Below are 14257 nucleotides of genomic sequence, written 5' to 3' on the forward strand. Positions count from 1 at the left end.
AATCCCTGGTACAGACATGCAACTCAGAGGCATTCTTCACATCCCTAAAATATCATCTCTTTAGGGGAGTTTTATGAATCTTACCATATTTAGTTATTTTATTTGCCTGCATAAGGGAATGCATTTATTATTTTGCTTTATACAGTAACACTACTTACATTATATGCTCATTTTAATAAACAAGTATATTACATCTCTGCCCATCATATCTCTCATTTAGCAGAGCTAATTCTTCTAAATAAAATTGCCCTGATAGATGGGTCTACTACTACAATATAATATCTCCAAGTCAAGCTATAATAGTTCCTCTTCCAGCAGGTACAGCACCAGTGCAGAGAGCATGGCTTCGTGTGAATGACATCAGGGCTAAGGCATCATAATATGCCCAAGGGACTCACATTGCTGCATGCAACTCTTTGGCACATAAGTGCAGCAAGTAATGTAGCCACAAGAAAGCGAGTTCAGTGGCCAACAGACAGAAGAATGTGGGTATGCACATATAAGTGATAAACTATTTACCATATAAATAGTGAGAAAATGAAACAGGCAGAAAAGCAGCACAGGGGCAAATGTAAGGGTAGAGAAATACAAAAGGGTAACTGGAATGCATGAATGGTAGGTTGAATGAAATATATTTTCGTGTGATGGAACCTCTTTTTTTGATTTTTATGAGAAAAGGGTAGATTTGGAAGGTACAAAGGGATAACTGTGGGGGGTGACTAGAGGGAGAAAGGAAGATGGCACAGACAGGTAGACAAACATGGAGTACAGACTGAGGCAGACAAGGGGACGGTATGCCCACAAAAGGACAGAGAGACAGGGGATGGACATATAATTACAGAGGATAGACAACTGGTAATGGAAAGGGTTATACAAAGAACAAGGAAAGACAGTAACACATGGGGAGGGAACAAACTAGGAAGGTGAGAGGATGACCTCCAGTCATATATGGCTGTTAGGCTGTAGCATAGGGCAATAAACCTAGTCATCCTTCAGCTAGGTGGCTGATGTTCTGGGTCATTTGTAACTCTAGTGATCTGATCATCAGAGGCCTGTCAGTCATGCTTGAAGATGCTCTATGATACCAAAGGGACATGGCTGTTGACACAACTCTGATTTTACCCACCGTCTCAATGCATGCTGGGGTACCACTGGGGCCTACTCTTCTGTACCTTTCAGAGGGCAGCTTTACCCCTTTCTTGAGAAGCACACACTGAGGGTGCCAATGATTCCCCATGTGACTTCAGCAGAAGGACCATCAACCCCCTCCTGAAAGGTAGTCCAGGTGGGTATTGGTGACCTGGTGCCAGATGCAACAACTGGCAGAGACCAAGGTAAGCTCAACTGATCCTCTAACTCAACTGAACCTGTGGAATGATGGCACAATGAAGGCTAAAGGTTATAATGGAAATATATGATAAAAATACCTATGCAGCTGTACAGCAGGTTGCCATAGAACACGGACAAGCCCATTTGTGTGAAGAGGTCTTTCTTCCTTCTGTGGTCCCCAGTGATGTTAAGATAATAATTCTCAAAATCTGCAAAACAAAGCATGTATTGTTAAGAATCACACCTCTCAACTGTCCATATTTCACACACTGTACAGATGTTTGCATCATATTCTTCGTATGCTTCTCATATAATTTGTGGCTTTCGAGCAAATCACTGAGGACTGTAGCCACTATACAATAACAGTTACTTCAGCTTGAGACTTCATATCCTTAGAAAATGCATGTTTATGCAAAAATCTGTTATTGTATCAGCTTTCTAAATTTGTAAGAGCAATATTTGAAATCTTTCCCTGTCTAGATTTCTTGTTCTAAGAAGTTGAGAGGTCTGTTAAAAATACTTGTACAACAGAGTACATACTTCAAGACAGTAGTTCTAACCAAACAAAAAATGTATACAGTACATCACTGTGTGTCTTTCTCTCCAGAAACTCTGACACTCATTGGCAGAGCAGTATAGGGCAGCACCACCACATGTCATTATAGCTCAGATGACACTGTTTCCCAGATTGCGTGAAGACACTGGCATGGCTCAGAACATGTGCAATCTCATACTAGGCAACAACCTTCATAAAAGAGACAGCATATACTGGACCAGCATGTTCTCCTTAAAATCTCTTTCTAGAAACAACAGAAAAATCCTACTGTCCATGGGACATCATGCAAGAGCCGTGCTTTTAATGGTCAGCGAGGTCATCATGGCCAGTCTGCAGGTTCACTCAAGAAACAATACAGTAGCCCTGTGTGCAAGAAGGCTTGTTTGTGAATCATGAGTCATGTAATGTAGCACTGCAGTTTGCTGTTACATACACATGTATGCATGAGCATAGAGGTAACTTGCTTAATGATGAATGTTGCATGCGTGGCTCATACTGTTATGTATAAATAGTGCACTGTTTACAGGAAATGATTCACAGAAACTATCACTATCTCTCTTCATTTGCATAACCTCTGCACTTTTTCCTGTTGACATAATATAAAGTGCTATCATTATCTTGCATGACACTACTTGCAAATGTATTACTAAAATACAGAGGAATGCGAGTGAAAGATAAATGGATGAGGATTATTATAAACTTAAGGAAGGAGTCCTTCTCAGTCAGGTACCTTATCTATAGCTAGTAACCCTGTACTGGTTGTCAGGGAGAGTGAGGTATATGTCTAGGTGCATGTGTAACCGGGACACCATCACACATGCATGGCATATTAGTGTCTGGTTGTTGGGGGGAACAAACTGTAAGTATAAGACAGAGTGGAGATTACATGCTATGAAGAGGGGGCTCCAGGGCCATATGTAGAGTCTTAGGTACAGCATGTATTGTAGGCTTGATGCTGTACATATCAGTAACTGCGACTGTTGACTAGATGCAGCCAGGAGGAGGCTACGATAATAATCATGTGCAGATCGGAACATAACATATACACCCATTAAATTACGTCTTGTTCTTAGGTGTACAGATATTAGCACGGCCACCCAAGGAAGGCAACAACTAGGAAAGCACACTAGCTAGGAGAATGTATCGCTACTGCAGGCCTTCAGTACCCATGACATGTACTTTCTGAGTAAAGGTGCACCAGCCAGTCAGTAGCAGGACCAGATATGGCCAGGAGTGGTGCAGAATGTAAATACTGAGGGCAAGTGTAATTGGTCCCTACAACAGGTACACTGCAGGGTTACTGATATGATACTACAAACAAAGGAAAAGGCACAGGACATCATTGCACTCAGGTCTACCCAAGGCTGACAGAGATTAAGAAGATTTTGCTTTTGATCAATGGCCATTGGGATTAGTACCAATCAACAGTGTGTCAGCAAGGAAAGCACCATGTCACTAATCTCCATTATAGTAGAAAATCTTGTGCACACAACTGCATGACAAAAGAGAGGGCCTGGCCATGGCCCACCTTTCTAGTATACTTTCTAGGCACTTCGGACTATAAGTGCCTCATCATGCACAGCAAAACATGTTGGCCAATGTATTGTATAGCACTGCTTCCATGCCTACCAGTATGTATACTGCAGGGTTGGGTATTGAGTCCTAGGTTTGTTGGCCGACAACGGTGTCATGTGTTCTTATGCTTTCAAAAAGTTCTACTTGTGGTGCATCCGGTACAAGATCACAACATAATGCTGATGTCAGCAGGACACCTGTGGCTGAGAATCAGCACAGTCTGAAGACACAGTGGCACTGTGTGCAACACTGCTGGGGGAAGGGTCACCCACATTCACCATTGCAGAGCCTCTTATAGGGGTAATAGCTGAGCATATGGCCTCTGCAGAGCATGAGAGACACCCTCTGCCTGAGTATCCCATACAATCTCCATTTGTGTAGCTGGCCCACACAGCATCTGATATGTGACCACCTCAGAGGTGGGCATACCCACAATGGGGGAGAGAGGCAGAGGGGTATGGTATCACCATGACTCCATCTCTGTCCCTAATATATGTGCAAGACTTGGAATCAACCAGTGCATGTGTAGGTCAGTGATCCAGGCAGAGACAGCCACTTACACCCAGTATTATGGAGCTGCAGAGTGCGCTTTGCAGCTTGTGCTTCAACATGCAACAGCTGCAGAGTGACCTGTGGAGTATAGGCATGAGGGAACAAAGTGCTTCTGAGGTCACCAGTAGTAAATGTTGCATCCATGAAGCATAATGCAACCACCTTTTAATCTGTCTCCACAGGCAATGCAGTCTGTCCCCATGGAGGGACCTGACAGAAGGCAATCAGGCACAAATCATCTAATGTCAGAATATGCAGACAATTGATGAGATGTCTTCAGTATTTCCTCTGAGCTCATGGTCTGATAACCCTGGTCAAGGGTGTTATTTAGCTCATGAGCTGCATCATTCAGTAAGCACAACACAGGGATTGTCTCCTCAGCATGTACCTACATGGTCCCATAGTTCTACCTCCTTCCATGCCATAGGCAGTAACCATCCCTAACACTGCAAGTCAACACACTGGATATTGATATTAGTTACATCATGACCTTGGCCGGTACTCTGAACCAGCACCCCACCCCCTCAGCTTCAACGATGAGGAACAAATTAAAAAAAAAAATAGACATTCCTTCTACTGGCACACCTACCAGTTGGCCAAATGCATGACACGTCCCTTCTGCCCCAACCATTCAGGTCCCATTTCTGTACCCTGCCCCAGCCCTCCTTTAAGAAATTTTAGTTAAAAGAAATATATATATTTCTTCTTGTAAACTGTAGCTCACTGCTTGTTACAGTTTATACCCTTCCAGCACAGCATGTTACAGCACTCATGCTTTAGTAAAAATCTGTTTAAAATGTAGCAAACTGCTTGCTAAAAATGTAGTTTATACCCTGACTGCATGGAGCACTACAGAGCTCAGGTTTTAGTTAAGATTTTTATTTTTTTAGTTTTAAATTGCAGCAAACAAGCAGTTGCTACAGTTTAAACCACACACAGAGCTGTACAGTGCTTGTGTTTTACTCAAATATAGTACCAGCTTTTAAAAGCCTAACTAAAGAGCAATCAAGATTGTCTAATCTTGTCTCCCCCCAACTTTTTTTGTGCCTGGGAAAGTTGGATCTCTCACCCCACCCTAGCTACACTACTGTGTTTACCTATCATAAACCTGCCCCACATTATAGTGTTTCAGTCACATGTCAGTCTGCCCACCCCAACTCTGCAAGTGATGATGTTCTTTGCCACCTCCTGTCCTGTATAGGCATGGTGATGTCTGATGCAGAGTTTAACTATTGCATGCACTGCTGTACATATCCTGATTGTTGTACTGCATACATAATGTTATCTTGCATTGGCTTTGTCATAGTCGATGGTTGTGAATCACTTCCCACCTCTCTGAGATGCGGTTTTCAGCATCATCCACTGCTTTGGCTGTGACTCTTCTGCTCCATGTTCCTAAACTTGCTCTCTGCACTGCCCTACTGTTGTTGCAAATTGTATGGCAGTTCCTGCCATGATGTCCTCCTGTTCCTTCATTTTCATTCACACAATATCATGTTACACAGCATAAAATGTATTGCATGTGACTGGCTAGTGCCCCTCTGAATAGTGTCTCTTGATTAGTGTGACTGTCTGCTTAACTGTATTTTTTCTGCATGCTCTGAGGGTTGCATATCATGGTCACCAACACAGCTGAAGAACACATCCAACACTCCCTGCAGCACATAATACACAACATATTTTATAAAGCCTGCACTGAACATTCATGGCACTTGTGCAGGCCTGCTATCTGGCATGTGTCTGCACTTGACATCAAGGTGATCATTTATGTGCGTCATATGTACTGTCTGTGTGTGAAGGCCCTTCATAGATATATATATATATATATATATATATATATATATATATATATATATATAGATCTAGGACTACTGAATGAAATTTCAATAGTCCGAATCCACAATAACCGAACGCACTTTAACAAAAGCACTTTCACCGAAAAAGGGCTTTCATTAAAATGCGTTCAAAAAATAATAATTCTCCCTTAACCGCACTGTAGTGCAACAGGCACAACCAGCATACATAACCGAAAGTGCTGCTTCGGTGAACAGCACTTTCGGTTATGCATGTTCGGTGATTTCTGCATCAGCAGAAAGTGCCGTCGGGGATCTGTACAGATCCCATATATATATATATATATATATATATATATATCTATATATATATATATATATATATATATATATATATATGGCAATCTGGACTCACTGGGGCCTTGATAGCATCTTTGATGCAATCTATTGTGCCTTATAACTCAGGAACATGAGCTTTTCTGTTCTACTGTCCTGTTGAGCAAGATATGCTCCTTCAGATGCTGAACCATCATGTCAAAGAAGTGGTTTAATATATGCAAGGTTGGTGGTAGTGATATCCCTAGTAGGTAATTGCAAGGTCCCTGTGGCTAAGACAGTTAATGCTACTCTTTTTTTCACATATGCAGAAAGGGACAACCTCACATTCTCCTTCATTTGGCTTATGGGTCACATGGCTCATCTACATTCCATGTTCCTCATACTATACATGTCCATTAGGAAGTTGTCCAGCACCTTTTTTATTTATTTATTTATTTATTTTTTTTTTTTTTTTTTGTGATTATGTGATGTTAAGTCAAGTACTGCCTATACATCCTCCATTGGTGCAGACAACTGAGATACAGAATATTGCAGGCCATGCTCCAACTTTGGCTGCCAACACATTCTGCTGTACTACTGCAATTCCCAGCTTACTTCCCATTATTTGCAGAGGGGATCCCCATTTACATGCCATTATCCACTTATTTACGTAATAAGTGCATAATGGGATGTAGATGGAAAACATCCATTATGCACTCATTGGCATGTGCTATGTATCATGCTATTTTGATTGCCCATCAGGTCCTGAGAGGTTGTACTGTTTTTTTACCTCAGGCTATCCACCTCTATCAGAAGCACATTTATAATCAGGATAATAAACCTTTCACAGACATCACAAACAACTTCTCTGTTGTGGAAATCATCTTATGCTATTTCATTCCATATAACAAATACTGCTTCACTCCTAATGATTATGAGCCAATATCTTTCTTGCCGTGGCTTCTTGGGCCTTGAGAAAGGGTTTCTACTCTCTTATCTTAACTTATGACTATTTCAGAAATTTGTTTTTTTTTTCTGCCACATCGTTTAGTCATCAGCTTGTTGTCTAGGCCTGAAACATCATTCAGGCCGTCGTATGATCTTGCATTAGTTTCCTCTCCCAATTCCTGACGCATGTTCTGAAGCACAGCCTTCAGTCTCAAGATCGTATAAATCATCTTCGTTACTGAACATGTATCACTATGGTTACAACACAAGGCACAGGTAGGCAACCCATGCATGCAACTGACCTGGTGCACCCTAGTTCGGTCTTCCAACATCTACAAAAAATCATTAGGGTATTAGGTCAAATAGTGCCCTTTCCCCTGGACTGATGAGCCAATAAATCATCCACTCGTACTTATCAGTGGTTTAGGCCTATCTTTCCCAGCTTATTGTACCAGCACCAGGGTAACTAGTAGCTCCTGGGTCATCTGGGTCACAGTTAGGACTTCTCTGTGCAGTGCACCCAAAAGGTCACATTAACAAATAATAAACAATAACCAACATAGTTTCTGCAGAAGTCTTAGTGCAGTAAACACCATTTTGACAGTTGCAAATGAAATTCTCTGAAACGTAAATCAAGAGACTCTACCAGGTACAGTACTTCCTGAGCAAGCATAGTGCTTGAAATCACAAATATTTTCACTAAAGCTCAATCATTCAATCTTGACAAAACATATAGACATGTAAAGAAATGTTGTTTTGTGGGCGGAGTTTTATCCCATCCCTTGCAGACAGCTGCCCACCCTACACATCTCTAAGTAATATCACTACCTTGGTGGCACAAAGACCGATGGATAAGTTAATATGATCTGTATATCAGGTCAACCAAGCAAACATCAATAAATTGGTCAGCAGTAGATTAAATGAGGATCAGTTTTGACAGTGTAGATTGTTTCATTCTTATGAAAAATATAATTGCAGTAGCACAGCTGGAAAATGAATGAGACTAAAAAAATGCAACTATATTTCTGTGAAATACAGCAGATGTGTACAACATAAAATGATGTCAGTAAACTACATGAATTATAAATGGTTTATTATCAAGCTACAGTGGATATAAAAAGTGTACACACCCCTGTTAAAATGCCAGGTTTTTGTGATAAAAAAAAATGTGACCACAATAAATCATTTCAAAACTTTTCCCACCTTTAATGTGACATATACATGAAACCGGTTGCATTAAACTAATACTTTGTTGAAGCACCTTTAGATTTAATTACAGCATTCAATCTTCTTGGTTAGGAGTCTGTCAGCATGGCACATCTTGACGTGGCAATATTTGCACACTCTGCCTTGCAAAAGCGCTCCAAATCTGTCAGATTGTGAGGTCATCTCTTATGCACAGCCCTCTTCAGGTTACCCCACAGATTTTCTATTGGATTTAGGTCTGGGCTCTGGTTGGGCCATTCCAAAACTTTAATTTTCTTCTGGTGAAGCCACTCTTTTGTTGATTTGGATGGATGCTTGGGGTCATTGTTGTGTTGAAAGGTGAAACTCCTCTTTATCTTCAGCTTTCTAGCAGACGCCTGAAGGTTTTGGGCCAAAAGTGACTTGGATTTTGAACTGTTCATAATTCCCTCTACCTTGACTAAAGCCCCAGTTCCATCTGAAGAAAAGCAACTCCAAAGCATGATATTGCCACCACCATGCTTCACCATGTGGATGGTGTTCTTCTGGTGATACAAAGTGTTGTTTTTGTGTCACACATACATTTTGGAATTGTGGCCAGAAAGTCCAACCTTGGACTCATCAGACCATAGCATTTTCCCACATGCTTTTGGGAGGCTTGATGTATTGTTTTGCAAATTTTAGCTGGGCCTGGATGTTTTTCTGTGTAAGAAAAGACTTCCATCTTGCAACCTTACCCCATAGCCCAGACATTTGGAGAATACGGGAGATTATTGTCACATGTAGTACACAACCAGTACTTGCCAGAAATTCCTGCAGCTCCTTCAGTGTTGCTGTAGGTCTGGAGGATGCAGAAGAACAGAGTGAAATCAACACAATATTAGTGTAATAGAAAACTTTTAATCCATGCTTTCATAACCAAACTTCTTCAGAATAAATTATACATGCTCTACATCACATTTAAAAACAGTTTTGAAATGCCTTTACACCAATAAACACGTCTTTCCACTTAAACAATAGTACAATTAATCAATAAAATTTCAAGGCTCAGGAAGTTATTTCCTTATATAGACTCTACGGTCTTTCAAAAAACATTTAATGTTAGCATCATTTAAACCATTTTTTTTGTATTAATATAATTTGATTTGCCATAACGCCTCCTTTTGTTCAAGATTTGTTTTAAAATTGCCACCCCTAAAATCATGACTTCCTGGGACAGGTGATAGTATGCTTGTAAAAAGCATTTGTCTTGTTTTTAAATGTTGGAATAATGTCCCTTTATTCTAGTGCATAGAGCTCTTGTTGTCATACCAGTATAGAATGCACTACAGTATGTACACATAGCAATGTATACAACTCCTTTACTCTTACAGTTAAAATGCCCTGGAACTTTCAAAGTGTAAGGGAAATGTTCTAAATTAACTAAGGGGCCTTCAGAAATGTATCTACATATGTTACAGTTCCCACACTTATACATATCCCATCTTTTGTGTGTGGTGTTGGGACAATGAACAAGTTTGTTTTTCTCTCTTTCTAAGGTATATTTTAAATTATTTTGATTTTTATATACAAACCTTGGTTGGGTCCCCACAATGTATAGTAAATCTTTATTTCCCTCTAAAATTTTCCAGTTGTCAGAAATAATATTTCTGATAATACCACTATCTACTGTTATGTCCAAACAAAAGTAATTACCAGCATCAAATGTATTCCTGTCATGGTTCTGTTTTATATTAATGTTGGAAAACCCATGTTCAAGGATGGCTGGAAAGAGATTGTCCCTATTCTGTGTGACATATTCAGCCTGCTCTTTCAACAGAATTTTACTATACCCTTTTTCAACAAACAAGGTGGTAATAAATTATATTTCCTTCAAAAAGTCACCCATTTCACTTGTCATTCTACTGGCTCTTATGAGCTGTCCTTTTGGAATATTATTCTTCATATAACAAAAGTGAATGCGGGTATAATGCAAGAAACTGTTAATGAAAGTTTCTTTCCTGAAAATCCTACTAATTTATAACACTTAACATCCCATTCTAAAATCACATCCAAAAAATTGACTTTTAGTCCCAGATCCCCCAGGACAAATTTTAAATATCCTGATCTGGAGTTAAGGGTGTCAACAAAACTTAGCACTTTTTGTACATCCCCAACCATGACAAAAACAAGTCATCAATAAATCTCTTAAAAATGTAATCTGGTATTCCATGACTAATGGTTTTAGCACAGTACACTCCCAGTGACCCATCACATTGTTTGCAAAAGATGGTGCTGCAGGGGGCCCCATAGCTACCCCCCGAATTTGTTTGTATATTTTTTTGTTAAATACAAAAAATGTGTTGTTTAATAAAACATCTATTAATTTACAATAGAAATTACTTTCAGAATTACTAAATGTGGAAAATTTATTTAAGTATTCTCTAACTTGTTTCACTCCTTCAAAGTGGGGAAAAGAGAGACAACATCAAGACTAAACATCACTTGTGTGGTGGGATCAAAAGATATAGCTAATGTGTGTTCCCTGGTACTATTTAAAAAGTCCCATGAGTCTTTTAAGTATGAATTAATTTGGTGAACAATGGGGTTTAACTTAGAGTCCACCAACAAGGAAATACCCTCTGTAATATAATTTGGGGCAGATACAATGGAGGACAGGTTTTACTTTTATGTGTTTTGGGAACTTTAGTTTTAATGAACAAAGAGGAATATGTTACCTGTACAGAGAAAATGCTAGGTAACAGTCTAGAATACAGACAGACATGGTGGAAGTAGCTAAGAGCTACAGGAATGTTTATTATTTTTTTGTTTGAGAATTTAATGAACAGTAATTTAGAGAAGGACCTTTATGATTTTTGTCATATAGACAATCCAAAATTAGGTTCCTTCTTTGGAATTCCCAAGGCAAGGTTTAAGTCTTTAGAATGGGTAAATTGGGTGCTGTTTGTTTTGCAGATATACAGGAGGTCTATCAGAGTGTGGTCTGACAATGCCCTGTATGCCCGGAATAGAATTCCCCTCAACAGCCTGTAGGAGACAATGTAAAATTAATAAATTCTCTACCCAACAAATAAATCAAAGGATTATCAATACCCATTTAATTGCTAGGTGTTGTCAAGCTATAGCAGAATACTGATGTTCTGCTTTATGTACCTTTTTTATTATAAAGTAAGCCAGGTGTTCATTAGTAGCAGACTAATTGTTAAGAGACTGCCACTATCTCAACCTCAGAAGCATCAGAATAGATGATAAAGAGTTTGGAGAAATCATTTGGCAGTGGATTGGGTTCTATGCTGACACTTTATGGCCACTGGATTGGGTTCTATGATGACACTTTATGGCCACTGGATTGGGTTCTATGCTGACACTTTATGGCCACTGGAATGGGTTCTATGCATATGCTGTATGGGCATCGGAATGGGTTCTATGCAGATTTTTTTTTCTAAACCATATTGTCTCCTGGTGGTCATTTATTCTTGTCAGCCCTTCTACACCTAATGATGTAATTTAGGGACAGGCCACTCTAGCAACATCTGGGATACATTTCCTATAATAACCAGCAAGCCCTAAAAAAAACCCAGACTTATTTCTTTGTTTGGAGTATTAGTCATTTCTCTAGGGCCACTAATTTATATTTTTGGGCTTGATTAATCCCTGACCTATGATGTACTCTACATCTACTCTACTTTGTTCATACTGATTCTATATTTAGTGGCATTTACCATGGCACCTACTTGTTCCACACTGCATATACTTGTGAGGTGGGTGTTCCAAGCTGTGGAATTATTCACAGCATGATTAAGGTAGTGTACATCACAGTGTTTGTGTAGTTTCAGGATCTTATCCATTAGCCACTGAAAGGTAACCTGAACCCAATGGAGACCAATGGTACAGTATACCCCCAAAGGCTGCCTGCTGTGAAAAATATATTTTATTTTTTCTTGAAGTCTTTAGATAGAGGGATTTGACAGTATCCTTTGATCAAGTATAAAGTAGTGAGATAAAAGGTCTTCTCCAACTGCTCCTGAGATTTATCCACCCAGGCTATGGGATAGATGGTGAATTTTTATATACTGTTAATCATTATAGAACCAGATAGCACCATCCAGTTTTGTTCCCAGCATGATGTAGCTGCCCCAATAACTGTTGGATTTTTTCAGCACACTTAATTTTGTCTCTGTCTATACAGTCTGTTTTTTTACCTTCATTCTATAAGGCCTGAGACTGACGTTCTTTACCCACACCATTCTAATATGGTGCATAACGAGAGGGGCTTGTCCCAGTGGATCAGAGAAGATGTCCTTCCTTAAGAAGAGCTCTAGGACTTCTTGTTTTCAGGCCTTAGACAGGGTATCAGCCTGTATTACTTGGGGAAACAAGACTATCTATTTATGTTGCTCCTAATGAGTCATGTCAGTCCCATCCTTAATATAGTGTCTTCGAGCTCTCTTCAGGGCATTAACGCATTAATGTGGTAGATTTGCCTGGAACATCTTCTCTCCACCAATTTCACCCTGCCTCATAGCTCTCAACCTCTTAGTACAAAAAATTTGAACAAAGCAAAAACAATGGGGGGACAAAGCCCCAAAAGTAGGGACAAATTCTAAATATCACTCATAAACTCAGAAAGTTTCTAGAATAAAAGGTTTTGCATTACCATGCATTTTCTGTGGGATATGAAGTCTGAAAGTCAAATGCCTACCATTATTTAGTGAATTCAGTTCTCACTGATTTGCCACAAACATCCAGAAAACCATAGATTTTATGAGGAATGGACTGAAAACATGAGGCAAAAATGGAAATTCTGTGAAAATCTGGACAGATGAGAAGTATGCCTGCAGTTCACTGCATTTATTCACTCAAGGACCTCATAGAGACCAAAATTAGTTTTTTTTCTGTTGAAGACAAGGAACACTCAAAATCTCTACAGTAGCCTCTATAATTATTGATGATTTGGGCATGTACACAGAGTTTTTCATAAATCAGCCCCAGTGCAGAACAAAGGGTCCAGAAGAACACCTTCAGGTCAATAACACACTTCAAAAAGCTGAAGGCTCTTCTTTCCCAACAACTCCTGAAGGATACATGACTTCCAATCTCCTCGGTTTCTCAAGTTATACATCTCTGCAACTGTACCTTTCTTTTCTCCATGTTCTCCAAACTCTACCAGATTGCCTTCTGTAAGTGTTTCTGGTACATTTTCTTCAGTTTTGTCTTTGGCTACTGGGTGTGCAGACAGTTGTTTCTCATTCTATACCTACTTATGTCACTGGAAGGTTAGACCTGAAAGGGTGGACTATGTACCATACTTCATCAAATCCCAACATCCATAAATGTTTTACTTGGAAAATCTAAAGTTGTTTTAGGGTCCCATATGCTTAGCAGTCCTACATATCCTATCAGTATTACCTGCCTGGTAGCTCCTGGCAATACCATCATGCATGCATGCATACATATATACTTATATGTGGATTCATAACAATTCATCAAATAACACTTTCACTGAAAAAGCATTCACTGAGTCAAAATGGCTGGAAACCAATCAGGGGTGTAGCAAGCAATGTCCATTTTGTACCCATGCTTTTAGTGCTACCCCTTGGACAGCTATCACTTAAAAATGGACACATCTCTCAAAATGCTGTCCCCAAAGCACTCATTTTGAGCTGTTCCCCCTAAAAACTATTAAAAGTATTGCTTTTAGATTAGCAATATTGTACATGTTAAAGGTATTCATTTAGACAGTGGTAGACATAATATAACCTATAAAAAAAAAAAAAAAAAAAAAAACATATTTAATTGATGCTCAGAAAAAAATGTACTCAGTAGAGTCCAAGGAGTATGCCTGGCTACACCCTTGAAGCTAGTTTCAGTGTAAAGCCATTTAATCAAATTCAAACTAACTGAAACATGATACAGTCAAAATCACCCAAGTGAAAAGTTTTCAGAGAGTCTTTTTTTTTGCACTAGGAAAGCTCATACACCCCCCCTACTTTAATAAATT

The sequence above is a fragment of the Protopterus annectens genome, chromosome 9.part0 (assembly GCF_019279795.1).
Source record: "Protopterus annectens isolate FY-2018-M chromosome 9.part0, PAN1.0, whole genome shotgun sequence".
In the NCBI taxonomy this organism is placed as follows: Eukaryota; Metazoa; Chordata; order Ceratodontiformes; family Protopteridae; genus Protopterus; species Protopterus annectens.